A 22,796-nucleotide genomic window follows, 5' to 3' on the forward strand; every position below is an offset into this window, starting at 1 on the left:
TATTACAAATACAATATACAGTAAGCCTACCTACCTGATATATCACCAGTGCACAGGTTTGCATAGATCAGGGGTGTCAATACTTTTCCATGAGGGCTACATGACAAATGTATGAGATTTCTGTTGGCCAGATACAAATGAACTTCACTTTATTTTTATGTCCTTTCTCTCTTTTTTTTTTTACAAGCTACCCACATATTGCAGTTCAAATGATAAGAAAACATAAAAAAATAAAATAGAGTATGCAAACAACTTCTTGTCAGTGCAGACGATTGCTGCAGAATTCACAAGGCATTCTTTTATAAATCCCCCCTCAGCTGATGGCTCGCTGTGTTTCACCATCTTGTGAGCCAGGAAATAACTAGTCCTGATGAGACCATCATTTGTCATTTAAGCTTGGTATAATGTCCTTGCTGTTTCTGCAATTGTGTTAGTAACTCTTACTTTGCCACTCAGTGTGATTGTACTACATTTATAATGTCCTGGACTGCATTATTTGAACAAAAAAATCATTATATTTTCTTTTAATTAAATGTTTTTATGAAGGATATAGAGTGGTGTGGTGACATGCACTAAATTCCAACTGGACCCAGGAATCGAACACTGGCATAGATGAAAGATCGGAGAATAAATTGAGTTATTTCTAAATAAGGCTATGCAAACATGAATTAACATGAGTTAAATTAACTTCAACTCAAAAAGTTTTATTTTAATAGCTTTTTTTTTCTTTTTTTTTTGTGAGATCTGACGTTCATAGTGACAGAACACTGTCCCAAAAAAAAAAAAAAAAAAAAAAAAAAACAGAAGACTTCTGTTTTTTGTTTTTTTGGTTGCATAGTGTTCTGTCACTATGAACGTCAGATCTCACCAAAAAATAAATTAAAAAAAGCTATTAAAATATGTGATCTAACCTAAGGCCTATCCGCGCACCTTTTAAGCTGTGGCGGCTCAGGGGTGGAGTTATGAAATTTTTCTACTGTACCATTCATCCTAAGATATCATAACGTCATAGAAAAGGTAAGAAAACTTTAGTCCAAAATTCTCCTTTAAGTAAAACCATCCATTAACTGTCACTTAGCCCATTTCCCAGAAATGCAACCCTGCAAGAAAACAAGTTCAAAGTCAAAGTAATACGTATTTTATTGTCTGGTTTGTGCCAAGATACTCTTTGTACACTGTTGTTCATTATGTGGCAAGAGGCAGCAGATAACACATTTTTTTTATAGGATAATGGTCTCATACAGGTCAATGTGGAGCAGGTTGAAGGTTCAATGTTTTTTTTAATTATCACATGCACTTACAATATAATTTTGCTGTTACAACATTGAAGTCCTCAATGGTGTGTCACAACCCGGCCCGCGGGGCCATGACAAATTGAGGAGGACACGGTGGTAGTGCTAAAAGTAACAATGATTAATGAACAAAAGTAACTAATGCTTACAAAAGGTATGAGATGTGCAATTCAGTAAGATCAGTGATGTCAACAATGCCTTTTGCAGGGTGAGAACAACACAGTCTCACTCCGAAGAAGGCACATATTGCCTTTTGGTCAGAACCTCAGGAAGGCACTATTTGTTAAGCACCCCTGGCCACTAATCATTCAAATACAACGAACGCTATCACAGTAGTGGACATACACATTTGTTACATTAGTAGCAGGCTGCAGTGACCTAAAAGTCTTGACAATAGGAATGACAGGGCGATTTATTGGAGAAATGATGGTGATTGTGCTGTCCAGCTCAGCTCGGCCAACAATCACGGAGCCCTGCCGTTACTGCGTCTGTGATGTCGGCAGGGAGCTGTGTGTCTTAGCGAGTATTGGATGCTGCTATCTGGAAACTGCCCTCAGCATGACACGACCAATGAGAGGTAGCGCTTTCGTTGTTGCTAAGATACGGTGTGTGGCACATAGCGTCTCGTGTGTGGCACATAGCGTCTCTGCCCCATAGCCTGTAGATCTCTCGAACATGATTGGCGTAGCCGTAGCGTTTTTCGCCTGCTAAAAAAACTCCAGAAGATTCGCCCCAAAAAACACTCGCCCCCATTTTCTTGTATTTGTTTTACTTGAGGATAAGGTTAGAAATAAGTTTAGGGTTAGGCATAGTTTTACTGAGGTTAAGTTTAGGAATAAGGTTAGGTTTTGGCACCGTTTTACTGAGGTTACGTTTAGAAATAAGGTTAGGTTTAGGCATAGTAGGCTGGTTTACTGAGGTTATGTCTAAGAATGCCAGGTGAATAAACTACCGCCAGATTTGCCCGGGGCGACTGTGTTTTGGGGCGAGTGTTTTGGTATTTAACAGCAGTGCAGTGCGCATGAGATTGGTTACGTATCAATCGGCTGTTAACATTAAACTATGAGAGAACAGGCGATATGGATTTGGGAGCGTAATTACAACGCATTGGTCTCACTTTAAAACCGAAGGTTAAAGAGTATAGCCTATCTGTTATGAAAGAACACCCCCCCGCCCCCTTGGCAAAAACTCTTTAGGAAAGGGCCGTTCGCCTCTCTGCTAGAAACATGCGACCGCCTGTCTTCCTGCCTTGGAAGAAATGGGCCTGTGACGTTGAATTGTGGGCGTTCACTCCCTTTCATATATATAGGGGGGCGGGGCTAAGGTCCCTAGGGACTAAATCTGTTTACTGGAGTGGGCACACCCACTCAAAAACATTTAAAACTAAAACATTTAGAGGGGGAAAAAATACGTTATGCCCAGTCACTATACTGGAGGCCAAGTCTAAAATAAGAATTGAACACATTGGATATCAATACAAAGCAACTGAAAAAAATATACATTTTTCTCAATGGTAGATGGAGACTATTTCAAGTGACAAACCTGAGAACAAGTGACCAAGATATGACTGCATGATAGACTAGTATCAATCAAAAATAAAAGGTGGCATGAAGAGGTACAGGAAGAGTGAACAAGAGAAAATAATTCAGCTCTTCTGTTATTTTTTTATTCATGCACTGCATTGCTATTATATTGCCATTTGAACCAAAAATTCAAATGGCAATGTAGCCAAATGTAACCTGGTGTGAAAAGGTCTCTACAGAAATGATGTAAAAAAAAATAACATTTTACATCTTGAGAATGAGATTATATAAGGACAAGCTGTTAGGAATCCATACAAATTATACTAAGAAATAGTATATCTGTCTATTTTCTATTCTATTCTCTCTGCATCTCCGATGTCTGATATAATATATCAGACATTATATACTGTGGGATATATAATATCCTAGGGTCGCCAACACCTGCTGCAACAACAAGAAGGGGACGTTTGTGTACTCACTTTATGTATATATTTGAATGTTTTCTTATGTTCTTATTATCATTTGAACTGCAATATGTGGGTAGCTTGTAAAAAATAAGAAAAAAGGAAAGGAAAAGGAAATACAAATAACTAAGGTGAAGTTGATTTGTGTCTGGCCAACAGAAACCTCATGAATTTCTCATGTGGCCTTCATGGAAAATTATTGACACCCCTGATCCATGCAAACCTGTGCACTGGTGATATGTCAAGTAGAACTAGGACTATGTGTTTCAAACAGTGGTGTAAAGTAACTAAGTACATTTACTCAAGTACTGTACTTAAGTACAGTTTTGAGCTACTTTTACTTTACTGGAGTATTTCCAATTGTCTATACTTTTACTTCTACTCCACTACATCTCAAAGGCAAATATTGTACTTTTACTCCACTACAATTATTTGAAAACTTTAGTTAATAGTTACTTTGCAGATATAAATTATTACATTATAAAACATACATTAACCACTTTACACCTTTACACTTTATACCTTGGCTATTTGAAAATGCGATGCGACACGTTGTGAGATTGTAGATCTGCTATTTTCAAACATTTTAGTACTTTTACTTTTGCTACTTTAAGTACATTTGGATACCAATACTTTTATACTTTCACTCAAGTAAATTTTGAATTCTGGACTTTTACTTGTAACAGGGTACTTCTACATTGCAGTATTGATACTTTTACTTAAGTAAAAAACATTTGAATACTTTTTCCACCACTGGTTTCAAATCTCTTAAAACATGTGTTTGTAATACAAGCTCACTGACAATAGGTTAACAATAATGAAGCAAATCATTGACAGCTTCCATGGGAAAGAAAATTCTTTATTATTTAATGGATCATATCTGATCTTTCTCTCTCATATAAAATAGTTATTTTCATAACCTGTGTATCAAAGGTTGTTGGTTGGACACAGACTGTCTCCAGTATAGAGGATGTTTGGGCGTACAACCAGGTGACCTGATGAGAGGCTGGTTAATGAGTTAAGATGAAAGGTGCCTTAAAGCCTTTATTTACATATGTTACATTATATTACATATATTAAAATTATGTTATAATGTTAGAAATAGTAAATACTCTACATGCTAGGTGAACAATTTACTTTAGTAGATTAAATACTACATATTGCTTTGCATCATGAATTAACATATTTTCAAAAAAGTGCGTGAAATTTACAGTATTAGCATAGTCCATTAGGATAATGGATCTGAAAAATCCACTTTTCTGGGAGAATTTACAAAAATAAATTATTGCAGAATGTTATTTGTTATGATACCCTCCATCACATAATATAGGCTACTGTTATTGGATTTCTCAGCTATATTATGTGTTAACAACACTGATATCTTATCTCAAATGCAGGTAGGAGGTTTTACCCCGCTTTTCCTGGATAATTTAGCAGATAGGAGCTTTTGCACTGCAATATTCAGTGATTGCATAACTATATGACAGAGTAAACTCTGTAGAAGCAAATACATAACTTTACAACTACAAACAGTTGCATGTAATTATTCTTTTTTATTCAAAACCCTCCAATAATTGTGAACAAATTGAACAAAATACTGTTCACTGGATGGCTCAAAGATTCAATAATAATAATAAATATAGCTGCAAGCAGCGATAAGCGGGGCCAGGAGAGAGAGAGAGAGAGAGAGAGAGAGAGAGAGAGAGAGAGAGAGAGAGAGAGAGAGAGAGAGAGAGAGAGAGAGAGAGAGAGAGAGAGAGGGAGAGGGGGAGAGAGAGGGAGAGGGGGAGAGAGAGAGAGAGAGAGGGGGAGAGAGAGAGAGAGAGAGAGAGAAAGAGAGAGAGAGAGAAAGAGAGAGAGAGAGAGACGGAATAGATTGAAGAGAGAGAGAGAGAGACGGAATAGATTGAAGAGAAAGAGAGAGAGAGAGAGAGAGAAACGGAATAGATTGAAGAGAAAGAGAGAGAGAGAGAAACGGAATAGATTGAAGAGAAAGAGAGAGAGAGAGAGAAACGGAATAGATTGAAGAGAAAGAGAGAGAGAGAGAGAGAGAATCCGAATAGATTGAAGAGAGAGAGAGAGAGAGAGAGAGAGAGAGAGAGAGAGAGAGAGAGAGAGAGAGAGAAACGGAATAGATTGAAGAGAAAGAGAGAGAGAGAGAGAAACTGAATAGATTGAAGAGAAAGAGAGAGAGAGACTTGGAAAAGGAATAGATTGAAGAGAGAGACAGAGAGAGACTTGGAAAAGGAATAGATTGAAGAGAGAGACAGAGACATGGAAACGGAATAGATTGAAGAGAGAGAGACATGGAAACGGAATAGATTGAAGAGAGAGAGAGAGACATGGAAACTTAATAGACTGAAGAGAAAGAGAGATGGAAGCAGAACGGATTGAATGGACATCTCAACCTATTGCCATTAACAGGAATCGAACCCTCAACCTTTGGATTAACAGGCTGCAACACTACCTATAGTGCTATAGCTTTGTACAGATTGAGGTTGTCTGTTGAAGATAAAAGTGAACCAGTGAAAGCAGCCGACCTACAAGCTCAGAAACACGTTGCTATCTGAAAAGTTGTGAGATTGTAGATCGGAGAGAGAGAGAGAGAGACATGGAAACGGAATAGATAAGGATAATTCCTTTAACAGGTCCGTTCATGAAAGTCCTTGCGGTCTTGTTTCCAACGAGGGCCTGTGAGCAATTAGGGGTTAAGAGTCTTGCTCAGGGACAAATTTCATTTGCTGGCCTGGCCTGGAATCGTACCTGGGGCAACTAGGGCCTCTGGCTCCCTAGGCTGGCTCACTAACCACTCAGCTATGGCCGCCCCTCAAAAGAGAGAGAGAGAGAAAGAGACATGGAAACGGAATAGATTGAAGAGGGAGACATGGAAACGGAATAGATTGAAGAGAGAGAGAGAGAGAGAGACATGGAAACAGAATAGATTGAAGAGAGAGAGAGACATGGAAACATAATAGATTGAAGAGAGAGAGAGAGATGGAAGCAGAATGGATTGATTGGACATCTCAACCTATTGCCATTAACAGGAATCGAACCCTCAACCTTCGGATCGACAGGCTGCAACACTACCTATAGTGCTATAGCTTTGTCCAGGCTAAGGTTGTCTGTTGAATATAAAAGTGAACCAGTGAAAGCAGTCGATCTACAAGCTCAGAAACACGTTGCTATCTGAAAAGTTTTGAGATTGTAGATCGGCTATTTTCAGAATGAAGTATGTCATACATTGCAAAAACATACCTTCTCAGATAAGCATTTCATGTTATCTTTATCAATTGCATATGTATTCATTAATACAGTCTTGTTGTTTGCAATGCACTTTAAATGAAGTCTCCACCAAGTGAGGCATGAACCGGCAACCTTGCTGTTGTGAAACATTCTCTTAAGCGGGAAGCCATTGGACCAACAGACAAGAACCTGTGAAAAAGGAGATCACACAGATGATACAGTTTCACGCAAATAGCTGAAAAATCTTAAGTGTTTTTCAAACTGCTCAAAATTGCGGACAATCTAAGGGGGGAGCTTACTGGTCAACGTGATACATGTGTTCCTCATGAGTCAAGGCACATGTGTAAGCAGGTTTAATGGCTGTCGGCCAAACGAGGCATGACTTTTGCCTGTTTAAAGTTTGCACTTTCAAAAAATCGCTATAGCGCCCCCCTTTGACCAATTGGAGTAAGATTGGTTTCAGTAATATTTGGAATGACCCTCAACATTAACGCAAAGTTTCAAAGAAATGTGAGTCTGCATGTATGTGTTAGGGGCAGATTAATAATTGTCATAAAACTGCAATATTCATTGGCTCATTAAAGCTTCATTTTTTCACTTATGGAAAATCTTTTGCACAGGTTTGTCGGCATAGGTCCAAAGTTCATGTGTAAAACGTTTCGTGCAGATTACTCAAAAATCCCAGTAGGAGATAGGTTTTAACTGTTTTTCATATAATTCAAAATGGTGGGAGATCTAAAGGTCAGAGGTCAAAAGTCAGAGGGTTAAAGTTGTTCATCATGAGTAGACGCATGTGTGTATTGAAGTTTTATGGCTGTAGGTCAAACAGGGCATGAGTTGTACCTGTTCAAAGTTGGCATTTTCAATTGAGTGCTATATCGCCACCTTTTGACGAAAGATTGTGAGATTTATTTCTTGATAGTTTTTCATGACCATCTACCATATGGCCGAGTTTCGTAAAAAGCGACAGCACGGTTCAGCCAGAACTGCGAAAAGTGGCAGAAACAGAATACGTACAATAATAAGACAGGTCCAGAGCTGAGCTCTGGCCCCGTAATAAGACATTTTATTTGTATAGCACCTTTCATGACATCAAACATAAAAAACAATCAACAAAAGAAAAAGAACACAATATTAAACAAGATTGAAAATAATAAGATCGAAAACATGATCAAGAACAAATTAAAAGGAGGCAAGATCAAAATTAAAACAATACAAGAAAATAGCAAGAATAAAACATCACTACATCACTTTAGAAGGATTACAGACTTTAGACCTATTCAAAAATGTATTAGGCCTATTTACATTTACAGGGAACCACACAGACTACCTGTCACTTTTTCTTTTTTTTTGTAATTCAAATGTTTGTTTATTTTTCAAAATGGTACAGAATGTAACTCAATGGTACAATGCAGCATAATACAACAAGATAAAAGCAAAGCTTAGCAATCCCAATAATAGTATTGATTACAGAGAAGTTCTCACAATCGTCTGAGGATATGAATTATAGCTGATGTTCTATCAAGATCAATGTTCGTTTGTTCATTTAAGGTTCATATAAATCCAAAATCTGTCCCATGTCTCTTTCATTTTTCCTTCTCCATTCACTCTACCCAACATATATTCATATGATGTAATCTTAATCATTTCCTCATTCCACTCTTTAAGCCCAGGTGTTCTACGCAGCAGAATTCTGGCAGCTGTAACAAGTCCAACTTTTACAATGGTGAATTTGTTGTTAGTTATACCAGGGACCGCTGCTCTGTCACCTAGGAGACAGAGCCGCCGTTGTGGGGGTAGAGTGAATCCCACCCATTTCTTCATACATTCAAGAACTTTACACCAGAATGAGTATACCATGCGACATTCCCAAATCATATGCATATATGTGCCAACTTCTTCTTTACATTTCCAACATGTATTGTCATCCGCTATTCCCATTTTAAGTAATCTAGTCGGTGTAAAATAATATCTATCCCACTTCCTACATTTGCTATAACTCTCATCCAATGATCATCTTCAATATCAATACCTATATCCTTCTGCCAAATCAATTTCAGACCATCACATGTATCTGTCAACTATTTAAAGGGTAAGACCACTTTGGTAGAGGTTTGGGTTGTGTAGTTACCTTGCCATGATGTAACTCCAAAGGTGGGCAAGAAATCAAAAATAATTGCTCCATTGATTAGAAATCAAAATATGCTCCTCATTGACTTACATTGTACGGTAAAACAGCTCTCAAAGTCACTCTTTTAGCACATAAATGAACCCAAACATAGCCGATTCAGACAATATAGAGCATCACCAAACCCAGTACTGTTTATTTTTTAAATAAAAATGTCAACTTCCTGTTGATTTTACTATTTGAAGATCTGGATCCGGATCGGCGGATCCAGTTCAGGTTTTCTACTTATTAAAAATGGCAAAATCAAAAGGAAGTTAACATTTATATATAAAAAAAAACAGTACTGGGTTTGGTGATGTTCTATATTGTCTGAATCAACTTTATTTACGTTTGTTTATGTGCTAAAAGAGTGACTTTGAGAGCTGTTTTACCGTACAATGTAAGTCAATGAGGAGCATATTTTGAATGATCAATTTCTAATCAATGGAGCAATTATTTTTTATTTCTTGCCCACCTTTGGAGTTACATCATGGCAAGGTAACTACACAACCCAAACCTCTACCAAAGTGGTCGTGCCCTTTAAGTACACACTTCAATAAGGAACCATACAGACTTTACTCTACTCTCTCTCTACTCTATTGAGATGTATTAAGAACATTTTCAGGGAACCACTAAAAGCAAGAGTAAAAAAGTGGGTCTTGAGCTTCCTTTTAAAGCTACAGGTATCTATGGTCGTCTGATAATGATGTAGGCTACCGTGTATGTTCACATCATGTATACATGTACACATTTTTCTAATATTCAATTTAAAAAAAAAAATTGGACAAAATAGCCAACTTTTACATCAAGGTGCCCAGATGTCCCTAGTGCCCACATATCCTGTATCCTTTGTAAATAGCAGGTGGGCTGAGCTCACAGATCAACAAATTGTAAATTGCAATATTTGAAATTTTTTTATACATTTGGAAACTTGTGGAATGGGACGTTCTGCATAATGAGACCTTTTACTTTCAGCACTTAAGTATTAAGTATATTTTAATGTGAATACTTTTACTCAAATACATTTTGAATACCGGACTTTAATTTCTACATTGTGGTATTGGTACTTTTACTTAAGTACAAAATGTGATTACTTTTTCCACCACTGGACAAATCCGTATGAGAACTCATCAAATAGATAGATGAATCAATTAATCAATTGGAAAAAAATCAAATAGAAATTCATTATGATTTTGTATTTATTTATTATTAATCAATAGATCAGAACTGGGCTGGCCAATCAGGCGGGGCAAGTGCCCCCCTGCCCCCTATAAAATCGCCACTGCCACGTAGGCCTACTGTGGCGATTACAGTGGTTGTGCTTCACCTGATAGGAATCCATCACAACAATAGACAGAGGTCTGGTCACAGACCATAACACTCTTTTAAACCTCGCAGCAGAACAGGAGAAGGGCTGAGCTGGGGAGGTTGGCTGCTGGATGATTACGATGTGTCAGTTTGTTTGTTTGTTAGTTTTTTCTCTATTCAGGATACATACCGCCAGCCAACGTCCCGTCTCTCTAGTCACCTGCAACTGGCAGCACTAGCCTATTTCCTCCGCGGTAGAAAGACAGGTGACACGAGGTTAGCACGAGCCCCGATAAAATGTAACTACTGTATTACTATTATTATTATATGCCAATATTGGACTGTCAGAATCCAGGAGATTTTCTTTCCCCAATAGCCAAGCCCCCCCCCCCAAGCCACTCACACAACCCACAGACCAATATATAACATTGCATTGTCAATGTCAACATTGCAAAATAAAACATTATACACTTTCACTGGAAAGGGTTTACAACAAAGATTTTTTTTTGTGAGTTTGATACTTTTATCAGGCTTGCTGTACTAGCATTGGAAAATGATGGGTACAATTTCACCCATTAAACCTCTAAAAGTAGGCCTACAGAAATTGATTTGATCCAAGACCCATCTTTAATAATAACCATTCATTACTTAAAAGTGAATATCTCTGTATGATTGCATGCACTGACCACAACCCCTGTGGAAAATCTTTTCAACTTGTCAACTATTTTAATGGACTTGTCCTTAATGATTTATTACTTGTCAGGACAAGTGGGACAAGCCTTACAGTATGTTGACCCCTGTTGTATCATTACATCATTACATCATTGTAGAGTATGATGTAGAGCAAAATGGCCACTATGTGAAGGTATTTATGTTGACCTGAACAGCTGGAGATCAGATCTGAACTGAAGTTCTATTTCTTTCAAACCCTTCAGATGACACTTAGGTCAAAGGGTTTGGCTTATTACTCTCATCATTGTTGTCTGTTCTTGTTTGCTGGAGCCCCCCACACTCAGAGCCCCCCACCTCACGTCTAAAATACACTTTTTGGCTAGAAAAGAAAATATTTCACCGGAAGGAAAAATCTGGTCAATAGAAAAATTCCATTGACCAGATCTGTAGATTGCCCAGTGCAGTAACAAAAACATGTTTTCCTTCCGGTGAAATATTTTCTTGATAAGAACAATATACCTTCATCGTTCTTTTTGCTTATAGAATCTGCACACATGTCTGTCTTGTGTTTGTGTCTTACTTCATGTGTATGAGAGAGAGAGAGAGAGAGAGAGAGAGAGAGAGACAGACGACAGACAGACAGACAGACAGACAGACAGACAGACAGACAGACAGACAGACAGACAGACAGACAGACAGTCAGATTGTGCAATAAACACAATCAAAGAGTATATTATTGATATTGCCTCCTCTGAATTAGGCATACAAGTTATAAGGAAATGTATACATTGAATAGTCCTCTTTGTAAGCAATATGGCCCAAAGTTTAAGACTAAACCAACAAAAATACTATTTATAAATTACACAAGGACATGCGTTCACACCCTTACTATGACCGTGACCAGGTAAGGAGGCCTACCGTACTATCAAGGGCAAAACCACCAGATTTCTGAACGGTGTCGAATAATTCTGAGATGTGAACATTTAAATTAACTCAAATATACAAAAAAATATCCTCTCTCCATAAACAGTTGTGGGAAAGTTCATGAGATATGAGGGCCTTGAGGGCAAGGTATTTATGTTAAAGGTATTTACTGCTTGTGTTGACCTGAACACCTGGCTCTGTGGAGATCAGATCAGAACTGAAGATCTGTTTTCTTTCAAACCCCTTCTTATCAGATGACACGTAGGTCCGATGGTGTGGCTTATTACTCTCATCATTGTCTGTTCTTGTTTGTTGGAGCCCCCCACACTCGGAGCCCCCCACCTCACGTCCAAATTACACTTTTTGCAGGGCTGCCAACATTGCATTGCATTGTCAATGTCAACATTGCAAAATAAACATTATACACTTTCACTGGAAAGGGTTTACATCAAAGCTTTTTTTGTGAGTTTGATACTTGTATCAGGCTTGCTGTACTAGCATTGGAAAATGATGGGTACAATTTCACCCATTAAACCACTAAAAGTAGGCCTACAGAAATGTATTTGATGACTGAATGTAAGACCCATCTTTAATAATAATTACTTAAAAGTGAATATCTCTGTATGATTGCATGCACTGACCACCACTGCATTGCATGCACTGACTGGTCCTTGTGCATGAGTCTATGCACAAGCCCAGTGTTACAGCCTAAATGGTGACATATAGAATACTGTGTCTGCAGAGGGCACTGTGTTCACTGTCTGTGGAAAATAAACTAGTTGTTTATGAATATTAATAATAAACTGAGGTGGCCTTTTTAACTCAAATTTGTATTTGTTTTATCTTTCCCCTTTTATGACCTGATCACTTTAATTCAGGGCTCATCACCATGCCAGCTTGTGATGGACATTTTAACCTTTTCTTTTTTTTTGCCACATACACAGTAAGTAATACTGAGCCACATGTGTGGTTTGTCCGCAAGTGTCTTTCCAAGTTCTCTTTCTTCTCCATCACGTGCAGTTCTTGCTGATGTGACAAATACTTTAGAAGAATAATGATGAGAGAGCTCTATCCAGTTCCATGTTTGGTACACAAATACATATGGCTGAGATTTCAGTTCCTTTTACTCAGTTCTCTATCTGCTGGAAAGGTCTAGTCAAATGATTTATGGTTTGTCAGAAAGTGTCTTTCCAAGTTCCCTTTCTTCACTTACTGCATAGTTGTTGCAATACATTTTCCCATCAAAAATAATGTGTTGTAAACTATGTATTTTGTTTACAGTTTAGGCATTTAGCAGACACTCTTAATCCAGAGTGACTTACAGTAAGCAGGACACAAGATCATACATCATATTACATCATAATACATCAAATGCATAAACATAGTGATCTAATAATAAGGTAATACATAACATAAGTAAACCAATAATCTAATAATAACTAATACATATGTAAACCAAGAACCTATCATCAGCCTACATTGAAACTATACACACTATAGGATGCCAGGCCAACAATGACCTGGCATCTGTCTACATAACATGCTATCTAGGTTACATTTTAGCCTTTGCATTTGTCTCATGAGGTCTGTTTCCAAACTCATTCAACTGATGTGGTTGAAAAATAGTAGTAGCTTAATAAACAAAACACTGCCCCACTCATTTGTTAGTTTCAAGAGTTGTGGTTTCCGTTTAGGTGAACAAGTATTCGATGTTGATAAGAAAATCTTAGACCATGCATAGGTGGAAGGTGGTATGATGTAAGGTCTACAATATGTGCCACGGACATGGACAAGTCTTGCCACGGACACGTTTGTCTGTGTACGGACATGTTGAAGACCCCTGTTACTTACTAACTACTTACTTTCTTACTTATTCTACAGCAGCTTTTTTATTTGTCATTGGTCAACCTCTCTTCATTCCACCAATAATTACAAGTACACCACACCCCATTCTCCTTGGCCCAAGGGCTTTTAACAGCTTATCTCTGCATCATGAACAGGCTACCTGATGGTGAAAGATTGTGTTTTATTGTTACATCTTGTGCAGAGGTAGTGGTACATCAGAATAAAGCTTGTTTTTTTTTGTTCGGCTTCCTTCAGACAATGCAGCAGCATATGTAGGTAATGATAATAATAAGTGATGAAAAAACAAACAGGTTGGCATATGTACAACGTGCATATAAGCTTGTAATATGATTTACAACAACAGCATTTATCAGTCGCTGCCACAGTACCACACAACAGTTTAGGTAGGAACAGTTCCAGCATATTAAGACCTGAGGCCGATTCTACAAATACCTTCTAAATCAGTAGCTCTCACACTTTCAAGATTTCTTCAAAAATGTTCAAAAATAGCAGATGTACAAGCTTGCAGCGCGGCACGAAGTGACGCACTGTGAGCTTGTATGGGGGGGTTGTAGGGGGGGTTAAAAAGGTAGCAGCAGTCACTGTGTTCTTAAGGTGCTGTTTTCAAAGACCTGTTCTTGTCGAAAGTTGAAAAACCCATAATTCACGTTTGAAAACCACCTGGGGTGGAAAAACCACACCTGGTGAGTCCGCATTTAGGGAAGCGTGAACGTAATCTACATTTCTCGACAGTTTTTCAAAACTCCTGAGAAAAGATGCTGTCAGATCAGAAATTGAAGCTCTGAATTCTGCAACTGGACGGACAAAACAATTCACTATATTAGTTATTCTACAGCAACTTTTGTATTGGTCAACGTCTCTTCATTCCACCAACTATTACAACACCACACCCCATTCTCCTTGACCCAAGGGTTTTTCACAGCTTATCTCTGTATCATACCTGAATGTGACATGTGACCAGTCTTCTAAACCAATCACAATCTCATTTCACACATGCAGTTCAAAACCTGAAAGTAGGATTGAAAACCGAATACCTTTATTTAATGAATGACATTTTTTTGATAGCCTTAGATAATTTCATCTGGAGTTAATTCAACGTGTCTTCTGTGCAGAGTGTGCATTCTGGGTAGCATTCTTTAGCTGTCAGAGGAGGCTTCTGGGTGTGACCTTTGACCTCTAGTGAGAATCTTGCTGGCAGGACAGACATTGTAGAGCCAGATAACAACTGTCTTTAAAGTGTGTGTGTGTGTGTGTGTGTGTGTGTGTGTGTGTGTGTGTGTGTGTGTGTGTGTGTGTGTGTGTGTGTGTGTGTGTGTGTGTGTGTGGTGTGTGTGTGTGTGTGTGTGTGTGTGTGTGTGTGTGTGTGTGTGTCTCAACTAGTTAAAAGTTAAAACTTTGTTTTGTTTTGGACGTGCATTTTTGTTATTGACAGTTTTGCGTTCCATTACTATTTTTGTTTTAGTTTCCCCTCTTTTTCAGGCTTGAGTTACTAAGTTACTAAGTATAGAAGGTACTGAGGAATAACTACAATATGAACTGATTTCTTTTTGTTGTATTTCTTTTGTTGTATCCACATTCTAAAATATTTGGTATTGTATATTTCCATTAAAGAGATGCAGTATTCTAGGTTGTATCTCAAGTCTCAACTCAACTCAAACTTTATTCATAATAGGGCTTTAAAAACAAACAGTTGATAATAATAATAATAATAATAATAATAATACCTGGAATTTATATATCGCTTTTCTAACCACCCAAAGTCGCTCTACATGTGTGTGGCGGGGGATCTTAAAATCAATTCTAAAACAAACTGTGAGCCAGTGGAGTGAGGTGAGGACTGGGGTGATGTGGTCACGCTTTTTCTTGCCAGTGAGGAGGCGAGCGGCAGCATTTTGCACAAGCTGTAGACGCCTGAGAGCTGATCAATGCCTACATACTGTAGTGTACAGAGTGCTGCAGTAATCGAGCCTCAGAGAGATAAAAGCATGGATGACCCTCGTATCAGCCATAACATTATGATAGGCATAAGGACACAGTTGTGACAACAGCCAATAGTTATGGCTTATGGAATCAAACAAAACACACACTGACATTTAAGGACCTTCTCACCTTGTGCAGTGCAAAAGCGACAGGCGGTCTTCAACCACCATGACCTCTTTTAATAAGTAGATCAGTGTTTCTCTAAGTGGGTGCCGTGGCACCCTAGGATGCCGTGACGGATGTCCAGGTGTAACGGAAATACAATTTATATCCATTTTAGGCTATTGATTTATCGATTATTGATTATACATTTAGTATTCATCTTACTTCAGTTATATTAATATATGACTGTATGCTGATTTGTCTGAATGTAATGTCCCAAGGGAAGTAAATTAGTCTGATTATATGTCTTTGAGTTTAGTACACCCTCAGAGTAGGCCTACTTATTAAGCAGCAGGCTCATAGAGCAAGGTCAAGTAGCTTATTCCTCTGTAGGCAAGCGGCAGACCTAGACAGCAAGACGACGAGTTATAAGGTCTTATGAACGCAAGGAGAATGTTTCTCGTATCAGGCGTCAGTATGCTGGCTAGGGCAGTGACTATGGCCTCGGCATAGCAGTGGGCCTTCCATTCTCAGTCGATGAGAATGGAACACATGTTTATAGTTGGTCAGGGACAGGGTAGTGTCGCCGCTCTTGGACGCTGAGCGTGGGGCAGCACATTTCATAGTCAGGCAGAATTGAACTTCCATACTCAATTGCTGAGAACACATCTTTTGGTCAGACTCCTGAACCTTCCGAGGCAAACGGACACTGTACATCTCTCCCTCTCTCTTCTCTCATCACTTTCCCTTTCCAGTTAATACTCTTTATTCTTATTTTCTCATCATATTATTGTCATCTGTTGTATTTAATAAATCTATTGAAACCCTATCAGTATTAACACTTCATTCTCTCACCGAGGAAATATTGGATTTCCACAACACCAGGGATGCCGCAGAATACTTTGATAATATTTGGAATTTATAAATATCACTTCAGTTTAACCACATAGTCGTAGACCCTCTATACTTAGTAAAACAGACCTGAGTTTGACTGTACTTGGTGCTTTCTTTTTCAGTGTACAGCGCAAGTCTCTTTACCAAAAATAGCAGATCTACAAGTCCACAACACGTCACGTTGTGACACGTTGTGAGCTTGTAGATTGGCTATTTCTGCCGAAAGTTCCCCCTAGAATAGGGATGCTTATGGGTTCAAGTGGTTATACGCCAAGTAAAAACGTTGTTTTCAATCTGTCCTAAGGGAAACAGATATTCTCTCAAATTTTCCTTGTGATATATTGGATCTCAGAGGGAAACATATTTACGTACCATAATATGGCATAAGGTTAAAAAAATTAACGTCATTCAGGGGTGCCGTGGATGATAAAGTTATTCAGGGGTACCCTGAGCCAAAAAGGTTTGAGAACCACTGCAGTAGATGATGACACAGCCAGCCTGAGACATAGGGTGCGTTCGGAAATGCACACCGGGAGCGCACTCGCCTATTAGTTTGTATTGGCCAGTGCGCTCAGTGCTATATTTCCGAACGCACCTATAATATGCAAATAAGGCCTTACTGTAGTGACCTGACCTGCCATGTGCCATCAACAACCTTGTTCAACAGTTAACACGAGGACCAGGGACCCTGGGCAATCAGAAAGGACAGCCAAGCTAAATATTTAGACTTTTGTGAGCAGAAATGAATCCAATATTAGATAGGATAGTATAATTATGGTTGAAACCCCAAACAACTTATAGAAAGTATTCTCAATGGATTCTGTACTATTGGGTATGCTAAATAACATACAAAGAATCTAGGAAAATCGTGTATGTGGTATGCGGTAAGATGATTATTTTGCATGTCCATGGCAAAAATGAAAATGTCCATCACAAGCTGCCATGGTGATGACACAATCCATAACTGAACTGAGATGGCTGTAACACACCTCCGTCCCTGCATGCAATAAGCTACATAAGGAAGGGGGGGGCTGTCACTCAGACTCCGAGTGACCAATGGAGAGGTGTCTTTTATCTTTCAGCGTAGGACCCACCTTCTGACCTTTCACACAAAAAATCAGAGAGAGAGAGAAGAAAATAATCGAGAACGAGAAGACAGAGTTTTGAGAGAGAAGGCTTTTGCAATCATTTTTATTAACATAACACATTTGAATTACACACACATTTTAGTGTGTATTTTGTTTTATGTAGTTTAAAAAGTTTTTCCTTTTTTTTTTTACTCTTGAGTTCTAAAGGTTTTGTTTCTTTAAAAGTCTTTCTTGTCTTTCTTGGCTTGCAAATATATATTTTTTGATTGCCGTTTTAATTTGTCTTCATTCAAAATAATGTTTTGCTCTGTTTATATAAATGTTTTTGCTTGCAGTTTTACTTAGTTTTCATTCAAAATAATGTTTTGCTCTGTTTATATTTTTACTCTCTGAAATCTTCTTCTTTTGTTTGGTTAATAAAGACACAAATGTAACTGTGTGTGTGTGTGTGTGTGTGTGTGTGTGTGTGTGTGTGTGTGTGTGTGTGTGTGTGTGTGTGTGTGTGTGTGTGTGTGTGTGTGTGTGTGTGTGTGTGTACCTTTACCGGCTATATGACTTTTAGTGATTCTTCATGGGTCCAAATTGGCTTGGCAGCAGATAATGCTCTGACACAAAGCTCCAGTGAGGGGAGGGTGGACAATGAGCCCAATGTGGAGCTTATTTGCATGGGGTTGGGTGGGGGCGCTATTTGGATTAAGGGGATAAGGCCCCTTTTGGATTCGATAAGTGTGTGCGTGTGTGTGTGTGTGTGTGTGTGTGTGTGTGTGTGTGTGTGTGTGTGTGTGTGTGTGTGCGTGTGCATGTGTGTGTGTGTGTGTGTGTGTGTGTGTGTGTGTGTGTGTGTGTGTGTGTGTGTATGTGTGTGTGTGTGTTTCTCAGCCAATGGCTGTAGGCGGAGGAAATGTATATAAATGACCACTTTACCTACAAATAATTATAGGGTATATACTTCAGCAAGCTTATAACTGTGCTTGTTTGCATGGGCAATTTTGTGTGTGTAATGCAAATGTGTGCCTGTGTGCTGCACACTCCTACGTATGTGTGAGTACGTGTTAGGATTCACATGCACGTACAAAGGTCGGGTGTGTGTGTGTGTGTGTGTGTGTGTGTGTGTGTGTGTGTGTGTGTGTGTGTGTGTGTGTGTGTGTGTGTGTGTGTGTGTGTGTGTGTGTGTGTGTGTGTGTGTGTGTGTGTGTGTGTGTGTGTAAGGGGTGTATCCTCATGCTCCAGAGACAGGAGGGACTGAACATCTAGGAGGACAACAGGTTGTATCTTGTTGTCCAGAATGTTTCAACATGCTAAACTCTGACACACATCACACACACAAACAAATGTGTAAAATAGTGAGCATCCTTTTCAGGTTAGTGGGGGTTACAACAATGTAAGCTGCCAGCTGACACCAGTTGACCTCAGGTTTTCTTTTCACAGTATTTAGCTGAGTTTGAGGACGTTACTGACAACAGTTGAACTCAGACACTCTGGATTGTTGAAGGTGGATCAGCTCAGCAGCATCTTTTCTTTGAACATCTCCTCTGCAGATGAAGGTAAAATGTTTCTTTGATTTAGTCTGGATTTGAATGAATCACGATCCATATGTAATGTTTGATGATAATAATGAGAGTAATTTAAGTGGTGAAGAACAGGGAAAACTGTTGCGCCTTTCTTTGTCCTTTGGTCAAGGTTGACTCAAAAACATCAAGGTAAACTGGCAGAAGGAGACTCGCTCACTGCATAAAAGTTAAGGAAAACTATTTTATTATGCTCATCTTGTGCTCGGTGCTCAAAGTGAATTAAAAAGCAAACGTTTCAGTCCTCCCAGGACCTTCGTCATTGCTATAAGGGTGGCACACAGACAAATACACTGCTTTTATAGGGTACTAGATCACCGCAGCATTACCATGGTTACGGTGGGGCGTGGACAGATCATTGCAGACAAAACCAGGGTTATACATGTTGCATTTGTGTTACATTTGAATCATGAAGTTCACTATTACAGTTTACGCATCCAGTCATTTCAGCATTCTCTTGATGAACATTTTTGAAAAACATTTGAGAAACATTTGAAGATTTTTTCGAAATAAATTTTACAAAATAGTACAAAATAAGATAAATACAGGGTTCCTATAGGTAGCACTGGATATGTGGAGATTACTAAATGTAATCTCCAGTATGTAGGCAAAACATCCAGACCAGTCCGCACACGCATTATAGAACACATGAGTGCCATCAGACGCAAGGATATTAAATCTCCTATTGCCAGACACTTTATGGAAGCCGGTCACTCCGTAGCAGATCTGTCATTCACAGTGATAGAACAAGTTAAAGGAGAATTTTGGACTAAAGTTTTATTACCTTTTCTATGATGTTATGATATCTTAGGATGAATGGTACAGTAGAACATTTTCATAACTCCACCCCTGGTCCGCTACAGCTTAAAATGTGCGCGGATAGGCCTTAGGTTAGATCACATATTTCAATAGCTTTTTTTTTTTTTTTTTTTGGTGAGATCTGATGTTCATAGTGACAGAACACTATGCAAAAAAAAAAAAAAAAAAAACTAAGTCTCGCTAGATGAGATTGAAATCTCGAGATTTCAATCTCGTCTAGCGAGACTTCTGTTTTTTTTTTGGACAGTGTTCTGTCACTATGAACGTCAGATCTCGCAGGAAAAAAAAGCTATTAAAATATGTGATCTAACCTAAGGCCTATCCGCGCACATTTTAAGCTGTAGCGGACCAGGGGTGGAGTTATGAAAATTTTCTACTGTACCATTCATCCTAAGATATCACAACATTATAGAAAAGGTAATAAAACTTTAGTCAAATTCTCCTTTAAGACATCCAGAAGAGGTGGTGATTTAGACACCAAACTCTTACAAACTGAATCCAGATGGATTTTTCACTTACAGTCTGTTAACCCGGGTGGCATGAATGAAGACCTTTCCCTCCAGTGCTACCTATAGGAACCCTGTATTTATCTTATTTTGTACTATTTTGTAAAATGTATTTTAAAAAAATCTTCAAATGTTTCTCAAATGTTTTTCAAAAATGTTCATCAAGAGTGCTGACATGACTGGATGTGTAAACTGTTTGTATAGTGAACTTCTTGATTCAAATGTAACACAAATGCAACACTGTATAACCCTGGTTTTGCTGTCTGCAATGATCTGTCCACGCCCCACCATAACCATGGTAATGACCTTGAGTAGTGTGATCCTCAGCAGCACCTGAGCTGAGGTGATCTAGTAGGCAGTGTATTGAGGACTGAAACGTTTGCTTTTTAATTCACTTTGAGCACCGAGCACAAGATGAGCATAATAAAATAAAGAAAAAATATTTTCTTTAAGTCTGTCAAAGGAGTTTTCCTTAATTTTTATGCAGTGAGCGAGTCTCCTTCTGCCAGTTTACAGTAATTTAAGTGGTAGAATTATGACAATTATGACTAAAATGAAATGAAATGACTGGCTCTAATGTGTTTTCCTTTACATATTAGTTGGCCTAACAGGACAATGTGATTAAGTGTGATGATGGATAAATCATCCATCATGGGTTATGATAATTCACATACTGATACGTTCGTGGTGGTTTTGTTTTTGTAGTTGGGCTTCACTGGGGCAATATAGACGCATTTCCAGACAACGTCACGCTGATAAGAAGTATGCGCGCGCAGGTCGGGGCCAATAGAACCCGACCTTGTATTGTGAATTTGTACTTCCATGTACTGCCATTCTCATGTCTTACTAAATAAAGTAGGCTACATCAATCAATCAACCTCTCTAGATGCAATGTAAAAGTGGTCATTGCAGTGCCCTCACATGTAAACACTTTCAGATGCTGTTTTCCTCCCAGTGTGGAAGAAGAAGGTTTAGGATGGATGTTTACTGTGATCTCTGCCTCTTGAAATACCTTGGTATATGTTGTGTGTCAACTTGTGTGTAAACAATTATAGCGCTTCTCAAAGCAGTTGTCCCCCAAACCCCACCTCCAGTCGCAGAGGTAGCGCTCTAGCCTGATTATCAGACTCAAGCTGCAGAGTGAGCGGGGTCTATGGTCTGGAACCAGGCTAAGCGCTCTATGATCACGGCACCAGCTAGCCCTGAAACATGCATGGCGCTACTTGTTCCTGAAATGTTTACATTTACAACCAGCACATCTACATAAACGCTCAGATTTCAAATATAAAGTGCTGACCCCCCGGCCACGGATGTTACAAGTTAAAGCGCCTGGGTCTATAAGTACCCTTATCGGGTATTGTTCAATAAAAAGCTTTTTAATCCAATCGCCAGCCATTTTCTCCGATTTCTTTCCATATACTTTCAACAACGAGCCCTTACCGGTTGGGAGGTGTAATTGCACTCTGATACACTATTTAAAGAAAACAAAAAATAAATAAAATCGGATTAAAATGCTTTTTATTGAACAATATGCAAGATACGGGTACTTAGACCCAAGCGTTTTAACTTGTGACATCCGTGGCCGGGGGGTCAGCACTTTATATTTGAAATCTGAACGTTTATGTAGATGTATGTACTGGTTGTAAATGTACATTTTTCAAAAAACAGGAACAAGTAGCGCGTGACACGAGCGTCGTGTGAACCATGGCTACACCAGAGCCTGCTTGATCACGCAGCTGTATGTATGCCCTCAAACCTGATTTATGCTCCGCCGTGCGAAGGTGTTGCGTGCAGAGAATAGCAGACCTCCAAGCTCACAACGGTCGCATCCGCGACGCGTTGTGAGCGTGTATATCAGCTGTTCTCAGTGCGCAATACCATTGCGGGTTGAAGTATATGTCGCCATAGAGCGTCTCACCAGCCGACACACAGAGGAGGTTGAATGAACTGAAACTAGCCCTGAAACATGACTGTCATATGTGAACCATGGCTAAACTGAAACCAGCGCTGCTCAAAACAACAGGTTTGGGGGTCTGTTGGGAATAGATTACAGGCACCTGCGCGTGCAGTCTCAATAAAGAGAAATCCGTCTATGGAGCGTTGTGTCAGCAAACTGTTTGATGGTGGTTTGAACAATCATGAAATACAAAGTGAAGAGGGTCTCACCCTACCATTTGAAGATGGTTTGAACAATCATGAAATATAATTATGAAGTGATGAGAGGGTCTCACTCTACCATATGATGACGTTTTGAACAAGCTTGAAATATAAATATGAAGTGCTTCAGAATCAGGACCAAAGAGACGCACCATGTCACACAACCTCCTTTCTCCCCCACAATCCATATTTCAACTCTACTTAAATAATAATAACTCTGTTT

General features: G+C 38.9%; 1 protein-coding gene across 1 annotated transcript in view; it reads left to right on the forward strand.

Moving 5' to 3' along the window:
* LOC308081558 (protein NLRC3-like) overlaps window positions 1–22,796 on the forward strand; it is a gene marked incomplete at its 3' end in the record, with an annotated part of 86,554 nt that overhangs the window by 48,746 nt on the left and 15,012 nt on the right. Inside the window, exon 4 of the mRNA XM_080457922.1 lies at window positions 18,952–19,067. The remainder of the gene's footprint in view (window positions 1–18,951; window positions 19,068–22,796) is intronic.

Source organism: Gymnoscopelus braueri (assembly GCF_963280865.1).
Source record: "Gymnoscopelus braueri genome assembly, contig: SCAFFOLD_113, whole genome shotgun sequence".
NCBI lineage: Eukaryota > Metazoa > Chordata > Actinopteri > Myctophiformes > Myctophidae > Gymnoscopelus > Gymnoscopelus braueri.